The following is a 12,874-nucleotide window of genomic DNA, read 5'->3' as shown; positions in this document are numbered from 1 at the left end:
ACACACAAAGGTTTTTTTATAAATGAAATACAAAATAATATCAGAATATTCTAGATACTTTCTATATTATGAGTCAAAACACAAAGTATAAAAGTTTAGGTACAGAGATAAATGTGGAATCCACCAAAAGGAAGATAGTTACATAAGTCAGGAGTAAACGGTGAATATATTAGGGTGTGTTGAAGTCATTGGCTTGCCCAGAATAAGAAATATTTAACCCTGTTCCTTCCCTAGCATGGGATCCTTCATCCAGTTACATCAAGGTAAGAAATATAATTACCAAGGTATATCAGAGAGAAGATGGGACATACTCTCAACCATTGCTTCTCTTCCTCCACAGCAGCATCTCTATAATGCTGGAATTTATGTTAGGACTTCCCAGTGAAGCCTATTATATCACTGTCTTTTATAGATTGAAAGACACTGTTCTAACTCAAAACTACAGTTTTAATGTGTTTGGTTGGCGGCAGGCATGGATACAAAGTTAAGATAGACCATTGGTGGCCCTCAATGATCCATGCTTCCCATACTCACCTCTTGTCCAATCCCTTCCCATACTGACTCTGGACTTGACCATGTGACTTATTTTAACCAATAGGACACAAGCAGAGGAATGATAAGCACTTAGACATCATGTCTTCCTACCAGGAAATTCTCTCTTGAAATATTCTAGTGTGAGGAAGTTCAGTTTAGCCACATGGAGAGGCCAAGTAGAAAATAATGAAGGAAACTAGACAACAGCCAGAACCAAGGCCCAAGACAGATGGCTCCAGTGATACAGTCACAGGCAGCTCCCAACTATTTGAGCTTCAGAGCTGAAGCCCTGGAAAAGATGGAAGAGACAATCTATCTTCATGCCATGTGTCATTTCTTGACTTGCAGAAGGAAAAAAAAACAAAACAAAACACACACACACATACACACACACACAAACAGTATTTGGTTCAAATTACTAAGTGATGTAAGATAAGTGAAACAGGAAGTCTTTATGATTCCTCATCTAAGGGGTCAAGGCTGCTGTAGGTGTGAAAGCAAAGATGATCTGTTTCAACTCTAGTTCTTCATAGAAATGCTGCTAAAAGTCCCTGTCCTTCCTTCTGGACTGAAATTCAAAGTACCTCTGGATGCAATAAACACTGTTTTCCAATACAAAATAATATAAGAGTTTTGGCATAATGTGGATTAAATTATTTTCTATTTGCTTATTTTAAATGTCAGTGTCATGGCATTGCTATGGCATCACTGGAAATTCTCAAAAATAGAAAATGATGTGGAAGATTGTTAGTTTGACTTCAAAATTAAAAACTTACTAAATACAACAAGATTACATTTGGAGAGTAGAATTCACAGTCTACAGATCACTGCATTTGCACATTAATGTCTTTAATATTAAATTAGTGGTATATAGCTTACTAGGCAAATTGGTCTTAACTTCCATGTACTGTAAGACAGTTAGAAATATATAAATATTTGAATCTTTTAAATTCTCAAATTTAGCTCCACATCCCATTGACTGTCTTATTGCCTTTAGTGGAACATGAGGGTCATGATATTTTATTTCCTTCATCAAGTATCTATTTGAAAATTGCACACCAACTACATAACATTTGGAAGTTCTCCATTAATGCCAGAAAGGCCACCCCCAACCCTCCACCCTGGCCATGCTCACATCAGCCCTGATGCCATTCTGATTGAATAACTGTTTTTATAAAAGTGTACGTAAGCACTCAGCAGAGCATAAATTAGTAGTTGTGTAGAAAATATTGCTTCACCCTGCTACCAGCTTGAAAGGATGTGCTGTCTCTAAATGTACACCATTTGGTAAACACGCGCTGGGACTTCCAAAGGCTCAGAAACCATCAAGGTGGAAGGTAGCTCAACAGCAAAATTTCAGCTGTTTTCTTCCCTCTCTGTTCTAATATGAGACATAGAACAACCTACAAAACTTCTCCAAGTCCCAGTTTACTGAGAAGTAGACTTAGATTTCTACATTGTATGGTTGTTTGAAAATAAAATTAGAAGATACAATTATATGCAGATGTGTTATGATGTGTCAGTAGTTTCTAGTGGGGAAAAGAGGAAGCTGTTTGGTAATAAATATTACTGTGCAAATCCAAGATAGTATTTTTTAAAACATTGTTTTTGAAGTATCTAAAGTTTGAACCAAAGAAAAGTTTACACCGACCTCGAGATTGGCAATTTGTAAAAATTAAGAGTAAAGTTTTTATTAGTGGTAGGTATTGAATAGATTCCCACTTACTTTAACAACAAAAAGTTTTAATTAAATTTAAAGTTGTTTCCTTTTTTTATAATGAAATTAATTTCCAAGATAAACTAAAATGTATACAGATGGCTACATCTCTAAGGAGCATACTTAAGCAGCTAAATTATTTTAGCCTTAAAATATCATGCAATGCTTTTGCAGAATTAATTTAAAACAGCATTTTCTTCTGTTTTATTTTCAACTATGTACTAGTTGTATAAACTTACCTAATACTTCAACTATGACCTAATCCAATAGGAGATCATCATACTTTAAATATTATTTCTGGAATTCTGTAGAAAAGGAAAATGTAGGTTGAAAAATATAGCCATATTTGCAGACTAGAAAGGGGAATCTTAAATGAGAAGCTAGAAACCATCACACCATTGCAGTTTAAAGAAACATCCAAGGCAATATTAGAAGAAAGAGGTAGGAGACTGTGATTGCAGGAGGAAATTGAAGGGACATGTGCATAACGAACTGAAGAACTTCCATGCTGATGTCAACTTAATTTCATTAATTCTATTTTGCTATTACATAACAGTTTTACCTCACTCCTCCCAAATCTACTGTCTTGTATTATTTCTATTTTTCTTTGTGGCTGTGCATAACTTCATACAGCATGAACTTTCAATACAATTTCCATATGCTACGAAGTTCCATATGCTACGAAGTTCCATATGCTACAAAGTTCCATATGCTAAGAAGATTGTAAAGGCCTTCAAATCTCCCAAAAAGTCAAGGATAATTTCCAAAACTGAATTCTATGGAATAATGGAAAATAAATGGGACTAAATCCCAGAAGTCATGGGTTCTTTCTTACTCCTACAAGGTGCATTTGTGCAAGCCACTTAACCTTTCTTAGCCTCTATTCCTGTTCCATGTAAAAAGGAAATAACAATGTCTTTATCCCAAGGTCGTTGTGGATTTTGAAATAAAATAAAAATGTAAAAAGGTTATGTGTGCCTGACGAGCTTCTTCACAAGAAAAAAGTGTAGGAGATTGGTCAAGGTGTTGGGAGAAATTGCAGAAAAAAAGTTGCAAACCTTCTTGGAAGGCCAGGAGGTTTTACAAAAACTTCAGAAGAGGATTTGGCTGAAGGCAGCCAGATTCTCTCATCTGGAGCCTGAAGGTAAAGGTTAGATAACAAGGGGATATAAAGAAATTGATCTAGATAAGTTACTTAGGCCTTGGAACCTGGCCATTAATCATCCGCAGGCAGGACTGCTGTCTTGGGGAGTGTGGGGGTGGGGGCGACCATGTTAATTGCCCCACAAGTGTGTTGACTCAAAGCCTTTGTCATTAAGTCTGTACTAAATAAATGCCTGCAGCACTGGCTTTTTGGGTTTGCAGCTGCTGTGACTCTTTACGGCATCCTCCTCGATGTCTGTGAGTGGCCCGGTCCCCTAGTCACACAGCCAGGCAAAAAACCTGTGTCTGCATACATTTTTCATCCATTGTTTGGCCACGGTCTGTGGGTTGGGCCCAGCAGGTGATGACCCGCATGAAGAAGGCTTCAACGGATCACTACAGAACCCTCAAAAATGAAGGTGAAGAGACCGTGCAGTCAGTAAGTCAGTAAGTCACTGGTGCCCATTCGGGATTTCCAAGTTCGAAGGAATCGTTCAGGCTAGGGTTTCATCATGGTACAAGAGTTATCAGCTCAACAGCAACAGCATATAAAAATATTGAAACAGCTGCTTAAAGCTAGTGGAGACTGGCTTTCACAGGCTCAAATAAGGGATTTAACGCAAACTGTTTTTTCCTATTACCCATAGTTCCCAGAAGAAGGCAAGCTAGACTTAGAGTTCTGGGAACAAGTGGGGAGAAATCTTAAACAACATCATGCACAAGGGTAATGGGTTACAGTAACATCTTTAACATTATGGGCTTTAGTTAGGACTGCTTTGGTCCCGCTATACACAGAGAGCCTATAAAGGGAAGGGAGGAGGAACCCTCATCTACCTTGCTGCCTCTTTCTTTCTCAGGCCTGCCATTTCCGGGCAAAAATACCAAAGAGGAAACGGAGGTTTTGCCTCAGCCCCCTCCTCCAATAAATTGGAAAAAAGACAAGGGATACGCTACAGTTATGGGACCCTGTCTTAGGCAAGAGGCATTAGAAGGGGAGCGCTAGGCCTGCCTGGTAATGCAAAATCGACAAGGCAATCAGGTACGTGAACCCATTGCTTTTAATGCTTATAAAGAGGTAAGAAGAAACATTAAAGAAAACGGAGCCACTAGCCCATTTATGAAAGGAATGATTGAAGCCATGGCAGACACCTTCCCTATGACCCCATGGGTCAGTGCTAGCTAAAACAACCTTGGAGCCCAGCCAGTACCTCCTCTGGAGGGCAGAATATGATGAGCTGTGCGAACAACAAGCCAACCAGAATCAAATGGCCGGGCAAGACATAACAGCTGCTATGTTCCAGGGCAGGGGTCCCCATGCCGATGTACAACAACTAAATTTTGATCCCTGGGTCTATACACAAGTTTCTTTGTGCGCTCTTAGGGCTTGGGATCGAATTCCCAAAAGGGGAGTTCAACAGGGATCTTTTATAAATGTTCGACAAGGGCCTCAGGAGCCATTTGTTGAATTTATCAATTGGTTAACCCAGGCAATTAACAGACAAATTAATCATGCCCAGGCCGCTGATATCTTACTGCTGCAATTGGCTTATGAAAATGCTAACCTCGACTGCCAGCAAGCAATGCAGGCAGTCAGAGGTAAGGCAGCCACAGTCGGGGAACTTATATGAGCATGTTAAAGAAGGAAGTTGTCTTCCTTCTTTATTCCTTGCTTCTTTATTTCATCTAAAGATGAAGAAATAAAGAAAAATAAGAGATCTTAATTTTCATCTCTGAATGCCAAACACATTGCCACTATGCAATAAGTGTACATATGTCTGTATGTTTGTTTTTTATACTCTATATGGTAGTATGCTAGGGCTGAAGGTTTCCTTTTAAAATGTAATTTTGTAAATGTATCTTTAGATTCATACAGTAAAGAGTCACAAGAATAGCTAATAAGATGAAATGGGTATGATAGCAAATATATAAATATTATCTATCTATTCAGTATGAAAGTGTGTCACTGTGTTTTAGTCTGAAATATCATTTCACGTGGAGAATTCCTTACTGTCAACCAGTTCCTTGTTTAGTTTATAGTGAATGATATGCATTTGTATCAGATGGCACCAACTATGCTCAGTAATGAGCCAAGTTTTAATATTGAATTGAGCTCAGGTTGTGCCTGTATGACAACTTTTTTGTGCAAGGCTGACATTGTAAGTCATAGGAAAGCAGACATCAGTGTGTCAAGCACTCTGTGCCTGGCACTTTGCTAAGAAATTTACATATATTTTCTCACTTAATCGTCACAAATCCTCCAGTGAAGTAGACATTTCACAGTTAAGTGCTTTATAAGCATTATCACATTAAATCCTTACAACAAATTTCAAACATGGATACTATTACCCCTTCTCTAGAAATTAAAAAAAAAAAAAAAAAACCCACAAATGTTAAAAAAAAAAAGTTGAATCAGTTGAACAAGGTCCCTTAGGTAATAAGCATGGGAGAACAAATTCAAACTCAGGTCTTTTAGACTTTACTACTATACCACATGGCATAGTTTTAGCAGAAAGAAGAATGCAGACATTTTAGAATAGATAGTAAACTTAAGTGCCAGAGTCAAAGCATTTGGCAAATTTAAAGGAGAAATTCCCTAATAGCATCTCCGTGAATCAATTTGCATTCATCCAGTCCAGTCAACTTTTGTCCTTGCCTTGTGAGATTTTATACCATGTAAACACCATCAAAATATTACACAGAGGAAAGAAACTTGTGGAGACAAAGAAAGAAGGAGAAGGAGGTTAAGGAGGAGCAGGTTAAGGAAAAGGAGGAATGTGAGAGTTAAAGGAGAAAAAAAGAGGAGAAATAAGGAATAAATCATTTCTAAATGATAATATGGCAGGAATACAGAATGGTGACTACAGTATATGAAACCAGTACAAGGAAAACTAAATTATATTCTTACTAGAGAAGGTCAAACATGCATATAATTGAAACTTTTAAAAAAGAAAATAAAAATGACGGGTCAAAATTAATATTTAAATAATTTAAAGTTTACATTTAACTTTACATACTAAACTCTGTTTACAAAATGAATAGTAATAGAAGAAAACAGACTGCATTTATACAAAACTCCTCTAAGGAAAAACAAAATCCAAAACAAAATATCTTAGGTAATAAAAGATTTTCTCTCAAAATCAGTCACAAAATATAAGAAATCTATAATATTGTATTAGTTTCGATAGTTTCTGTAATAAATTACCACAAACTTGGTGGCTCAAAGCTACATAAATACATCATCTTACAGTTCCAGAAATCAATTTCACTGAGTTAATTTCAAGGGTTGGTACCAGGAGTGTTGGTTCTTTCTGAAGATCTAGGGGAGAATTTATACTCCACCTTTTCTAGCTTCTGGAGGCATGCACTCCTTGGCTTGTGACCTTCCCCTGTCATCATTCTCTACTCTTGCTTTCAGTGTTACATCACTTACCTCCTCCAGTTCAGTCAAATCTTCTCTGCTTCTACTTTATATGATTACTTGTGATTACAGTTAGAATCCACCCAGATAATCCAGGATAATCTTCTCATGTAAAGATCCTTCATCACATCCACACAGCCCCTTTTGCCAGATAAGGTAACATTCTCAAGTTCCAGGGATTAGGACATGAATAACTTTGAGGACCATTATTGCCATGATTTAGACTACTATAATCACTCTCTGAACTTTAAATATCCTAACATATAGCTGTGGGATATGTAAAAAAAAATGAATCTATTATTTAAAACTCAAGCACAGAAATGGACAAAAACAGAAACCAATAAAATATGATGATTTAATTTAAAAATATATAGAAGCAGAAAAATATAAAATCATCTCTAAAATGAAAAGAAAACTATAATATCTAAGGGTGAATATATATATATGGAAATTAAATAAGAAATATTTCAAACAGACAAGATAATGAAAATGAATGACATAAAGAGTAAAAGAAGTCAAAGAGAAAGTAGTTGAAATTGAAAAAAAAGGAAAAGAAGTACCATGATATATTGTGAAAAATAAAATGAAAATATTGGAACAGAACCAATATGTAAAAGAGATCCAAGAAACATTTCTACATGATAATAGGACTGAAAGGGTCCACAAAGTGACTGGAATAACTTACTGGCAATAATCAAGTTTTTGATGTATTATAATTATTAGAATTCAAAGATAAAGAAAATGTCGTCAGTGGCTCCAAACAAAAAGATAAAATAAATAACTTATAATGATAAGACAATTACACTACATCAGGCTCTTCAAAAACAACATCTATATAAATCAACAATGATGCAACGTTTTCTAAAAAATAATAATAATAATAATTTAAAAACATATGAACAAAAGATTTTCTATTAAGTACCTAAGCTATTGGAAAACAATTTTAAACCTTCCGGAACTTAGACAATACTGTACACATGTATCTTTTCTGAGCAAGCTATTACAGGTTGAGCTTTATCCAACCAAGAGATGACTGGGAAAACCTTGGCAAACAGACTGATGATGCTTGTTTCGTATATTTAATTATAGAACTGAGTCCAAAACAAAAGGTGTAAGAATAATATGTATGCATGATATGGTTTGGTTGTGTTCCTATCCAAATCTCACCTTGAATTCCCATGTGTTGTGGAAGGGACCCAGTGGGAGATAATTGAATCATGGGGGCAAGTCTTTCTCCTGCTGTTATTGTGATAGTGAATAAGTCTCACAAGATCTGATGGTTTTAAAAAGAGGACTTCCCCTACACAAATTATTTCTCTGCCTGCTGCCATCCATGTAGGAAGTGACTTGCTCTTCCTTGCCTTCTGCCATAATTGTGAGGCTTCTGGAGCCACTTGGAACTGTAAGTCCAATTAATCCTCTTCCTTTTGTAAATTGCCTAGTCTCGGGTATGTCTTTATCAGCAGCGTGAAAGTGAACTAATACAATGCATTATATGTTCTTATAAAATTAAAAAGATGCAACTAAAAATTAGGAGTATATAAGAGAGATAAAAAGTAGAATCAGTCATACACTGTTTTGTAAAGAGACTAGTTAAGACTAGCCAACCAGGTAGTAATAGGTCAACAAGAAGTATGAGAAGAGAAGATTAAGAGCACTATAAAAGTTACAGATGTAAAGATAATCTCTATGGCAAACAAACCCCAAATCTTTTTAAATACCAAAAGGAGCTTTTTAAAGCAAGGAAGACACACCAAATACCAAAAGAAACACAGTAAATATGATGTAATATGTAGATTAGAGCAAACATATCAGTCATCGAAAATGTTTATATATCTAATTCATCATTTAATGGAAACACATTTTCAAGCTGGTTCATAAAGCAGAAGCTACCTCTATGTATATACAAAACACCTTCCTAAAATATAATGATTCAAAGAGGCTGAAAACAAAGAGATAAAAGCAAAACAAAAGAGAACAAAACAAAAGCAGCTATTACAATCTTGATAAACAAAGTCAAATCCTAGACCAAAACAAACAAACAAAAAAAAAAATGGCACAATAATGCCTTTTTGTAAGACAAATAAGACACAACAATGCTAAGAGCACATGCTTGGAAGAAAAACAGCTTTGAGTTCTACTTCTCCCTAAAACTTTGAGGGGTTCGGTAAGTTCACTATCCTGAACCTCAATTTCTTCACATATGAAATGGTAGTAATACATTTACCACAGAGAGTACTTTCCCTTTGTGATAAATACAATCCACATTCAAATAATGGGAAATAATTCCTGTTATCAACCAGATATTTTAATACTGAGTGGATTTACATGCTCTTTAGTAGTTTCTATGTCCAGAATATTTGTAGGTGGTCTGTAGATTCTTTTTGAGGTATCTCATTTAAAATTAAGAACATTCTGGCTCTTCTGAATGTCCGTGATGACTGAACCATAGTTTGGCTGTGACTTTCCAAAGGAAGTGTATTAGTCCATTTTCATGCTGCACATAAAGATATACCCGAGACTGGGCAATTTACAAAAGAAAGAGGTTTAATTGGACTTACATTTCCACGTAGTTGGGGAAGTTTCACAATCATGGCAGAAGGCATGAAAGAGAAAGTCCTGTCTTACATGGATGGCAGCAGGCAAAAAGAGAAGAGGGACAAGCAAAATGGGTTTCCCCTTATCAAAACATTAGATCTCATGAGACTTATTCACTACCATGAAAATCGTATGGGAGAAACCGCCCCCATGATTCAATTATCTCTCACTGCATCCCTCCCACAACATGTGGGAATTATGGGAGTACAATTCAAGATGAGAATTGGGTGGGGACACAGCCAAACCATTTCAGAAAGCATCCCTTAGTCTCTTGTGATAAACACACATAGAAATAACTGACAAGAGTTTATACAGATTTTAGCAAAACCCTTTTCTTTTGCCTCCTTTGGCATAAAAACAAATTTATTGAATTATGCTATGTACCAAGTACATATGGCTCTGTTTCTTGTAGGTTATTCATTTTGATTCCACAAACTTTTATTGAGGGACTACTGTACCAGGCACTAAGGGCTGCCGGTTGCAGATATATAAAACGTAGAGTCACAATTCTCAGTGACCTCACAAGATAGCCTGATATCCTCATTTCCTTTATTCTAAGGAGTTTGTATGCTTCCATCCTATGGATTCTGGAAATGATTACTTGTTCGCAAATCGGGCTGGAGAACCTCTAAACATTCATACGTGGTGGCAGTTGAAGCTTGGGCACCCAGTCAATAGGACTGTCCAATGTAGATCCATAAAGGAACCTCGCCTTGGCTTTCAAAGATTGGATTGGTTGTCCATAGATGAGTCGGCAAAATCAGAGCTTTCACTCTCTGCAGCCACATAGGCAAGAAATTTCTCATTAGGGCACTAAAAGAAGGGAATAAGAAGAGAGGAATGAAAAAAGGAAGCGATGGAGAGAGGAATACAAGAAAAAAGAAGGGAAGAAAGAGATGATAAAGTGAACATGCACCTTGTATATATTTATAGATCTTCAAATGCCACATACTTTGGCCTTTGAATATCACTAAGATGTACCTGCTTTTGACTTCAGCTTTTGCATTATGTATTTATGTAAAATACATTTAACCAGGAGGAGCCTTTGAAATTCTCATTACTTTTCCATGTGGGAAAATTATAAAGCTGTTTCTGCTCATACCAACTCAGGGAGAGTTGTCTGAGGTCCTCAGCAACTTAATTATTTAATCTGAACCTAACCATGTTATGTCCCTCTTCTCTTTCCTGTTACCTGATTGATTGACATGAAATTATACCAAAGTTATTACATTTTATTAAATCTGTTAGTGTTCCCATTTTGTTGCACCATTATTGATTTTAAATGCATTACATATGATCAGTTTAATCCCAGCTATATTATATCAAATAGTTTGCCACCTACAGAATTTCCAGGTGCACTTTTGGTTTACAGAATAAAGAGAGAATTTTGGGCCTCAGCCCTGAGTGAAAATTGCAGACATTTACTAGAATGGTAGAAACTGAAAGGACTGACATCTAAAGATATGAGCTGTTTTTGTTTTGTAAGACTTGAATATTTTAAGACAACTTTTAGCAAATAGTTTATTGGATGCTACCAATCCCCCGAGTGAACAATTTATTTATGTAAAAACACAGCAAAGTCTATTAAAAAGATAGACATTGTAGTATTTTTTTGCTTTAAGGCCTAAACAATTAGATAACATAAAAATACAATTTAATTGTTCTGTAAGTATGAGTTTTAACAATCCATCTTTGACTTTGTCTATAGACTAACTTCCATGCCTTGCATCAAGATAGTACAGATTTAATTTTTAATATTTTGGATATTATGACTATGTTTTCTGACAGTTTAGATAATGAAAACGAGAACAATTACAATACCAGTGCTAGCATGACCCAGATTTCTCCAAAAAGAGGGCTAAATATCTGTATTATTTTAATCAAACAAGAAAATATACATATAACTGGACTTGGAAGGGAAATGATGTAAAGGGAGTACTGGAAATAATTTGGGAATAAGTAGGAAGGATAAGAAGATATGAAAGCACATATGAAATCTAAACCTCACAAGTTTAGAGTTAGATAGGCTAATTAAGATTTTTTCATCTCCCAAAAAGATGATTCTCAAAAAATAGCAGCCACTGAATTAATGTGGGCATTGTTTGCAAATGAACACACACTATTGTTTCATTTCCTATATTGCCCTATGAAACTGAGTAAAGTTACATTTCTTGACTCAGATGTATCAACTAAAATTTTTATGGGTAAACAAAAGGAGATATTTGAAAACAGATATGTTAACCCCCTACTGTGTACAGCTGATTCTGTCAGATTATATCAACAATCATACTTTTTTTTTTTTTTTTTTTTTTGAGGCGGAGTCTCTTTCTGTCGCCCAGGCTGGAGTGCAGTGGCCGGATCTCAGCTCACTGCAAGCTCCGCTTCCCAAGTTTACGCCATTCTCCTGCCTCAGCCTCCTGAGTAGCTGGGACTACAGGCGCCCGCCACCTCGCCCGGCTAGTTTTTTGTATTTTTTAGTAGAGATGGGGCTTCACAATCATACTTTTTATAGTATATCAAGTGATAAGCTGAATCTTGGCAAAAATAAACTTTAAAAACCTGCTGTCTTTTGCTCGTACATACTTCTACTTGAATAATGCAGTTTGAAATTGTTTCCTTGATTTCTATGAAGATTTTAATAAAAATTCAGTAAATGTAAAAAAAAAAAAAAAAGATTGCTGATAACTTGTCCAAATGCAATCTAAACTTTGCTTAGAAATCTGCATATTTGATCAACAGGGCAAATGTAAACTTTTGCAAGCTTTATTCAGTCTGTAAACAGTTTATCAAATAAAATGGAAAGATGTTACCTGATAAATGCCCTGCATACCTTGTACACAACACTGTTAAAAAGAAATGTTATTGGTTTCCTATGATATTGAGGATATTTTATAATGAAAAAATTTTTATTACTTTTCTATTTCCTCAAAATGTGTAAAAGCAGTTAATGATTTTCTACTTTATTGAAATAAAAGGAGACAGACTTTCATGTGCCTGCAAGATGACTCTCTTTGATGTCCTTGATATGAAAATGTTGGCCTATTGTAAAATAATATTTCAAAGTTTGAGAAAAAAATGTTTTCCCATTTCTCAATATCTTTACTCATATTGTAACTTATTTGGAATCCAACTCTGATTTTGCAAGTTCATATTCTCTCTTTGTATTAAAACTGCTTTCCCGGAGAGATTTAAATGATGATGAAATCCAATGTGCTTCTAAATGATTAAAAATGATGAACATTTTAGACATTCATAGTCAACATTATGATTTATACAAAAAGACCTGATTGGCAAACAGTTCATTTATCAAAACAAGCCTATAGATAGAAAGTGGATGACATTATTGTCAGTGTTTCAGATTTTAGCAATTCTAATAGGTGTGTAGTTGAAATATCTCATTGTTATTTTAACTTGCAGTTCCCCGATGACATATTATGTTTTATATTCTTATTTTCCATCTGTAT

This window comes from Macaca mulatta, chromosome 2, assembly GCF_049350105.2.
Source record: "Macaca mulatta isolate MMU2019108-1 chromosome 2, T2T-MMU8v2.0, whole genome shotgun sequence".
Classification (NCBI taxonomy): domain Eukaryota; kingdom Metazoa; phylum Chordata; class Mammalia; order Primates; family Cercopithecidae; genus Macaca; species Macaca mulatta.
This window is presented reverse-complemented; position numbering follows the sequence as displayed.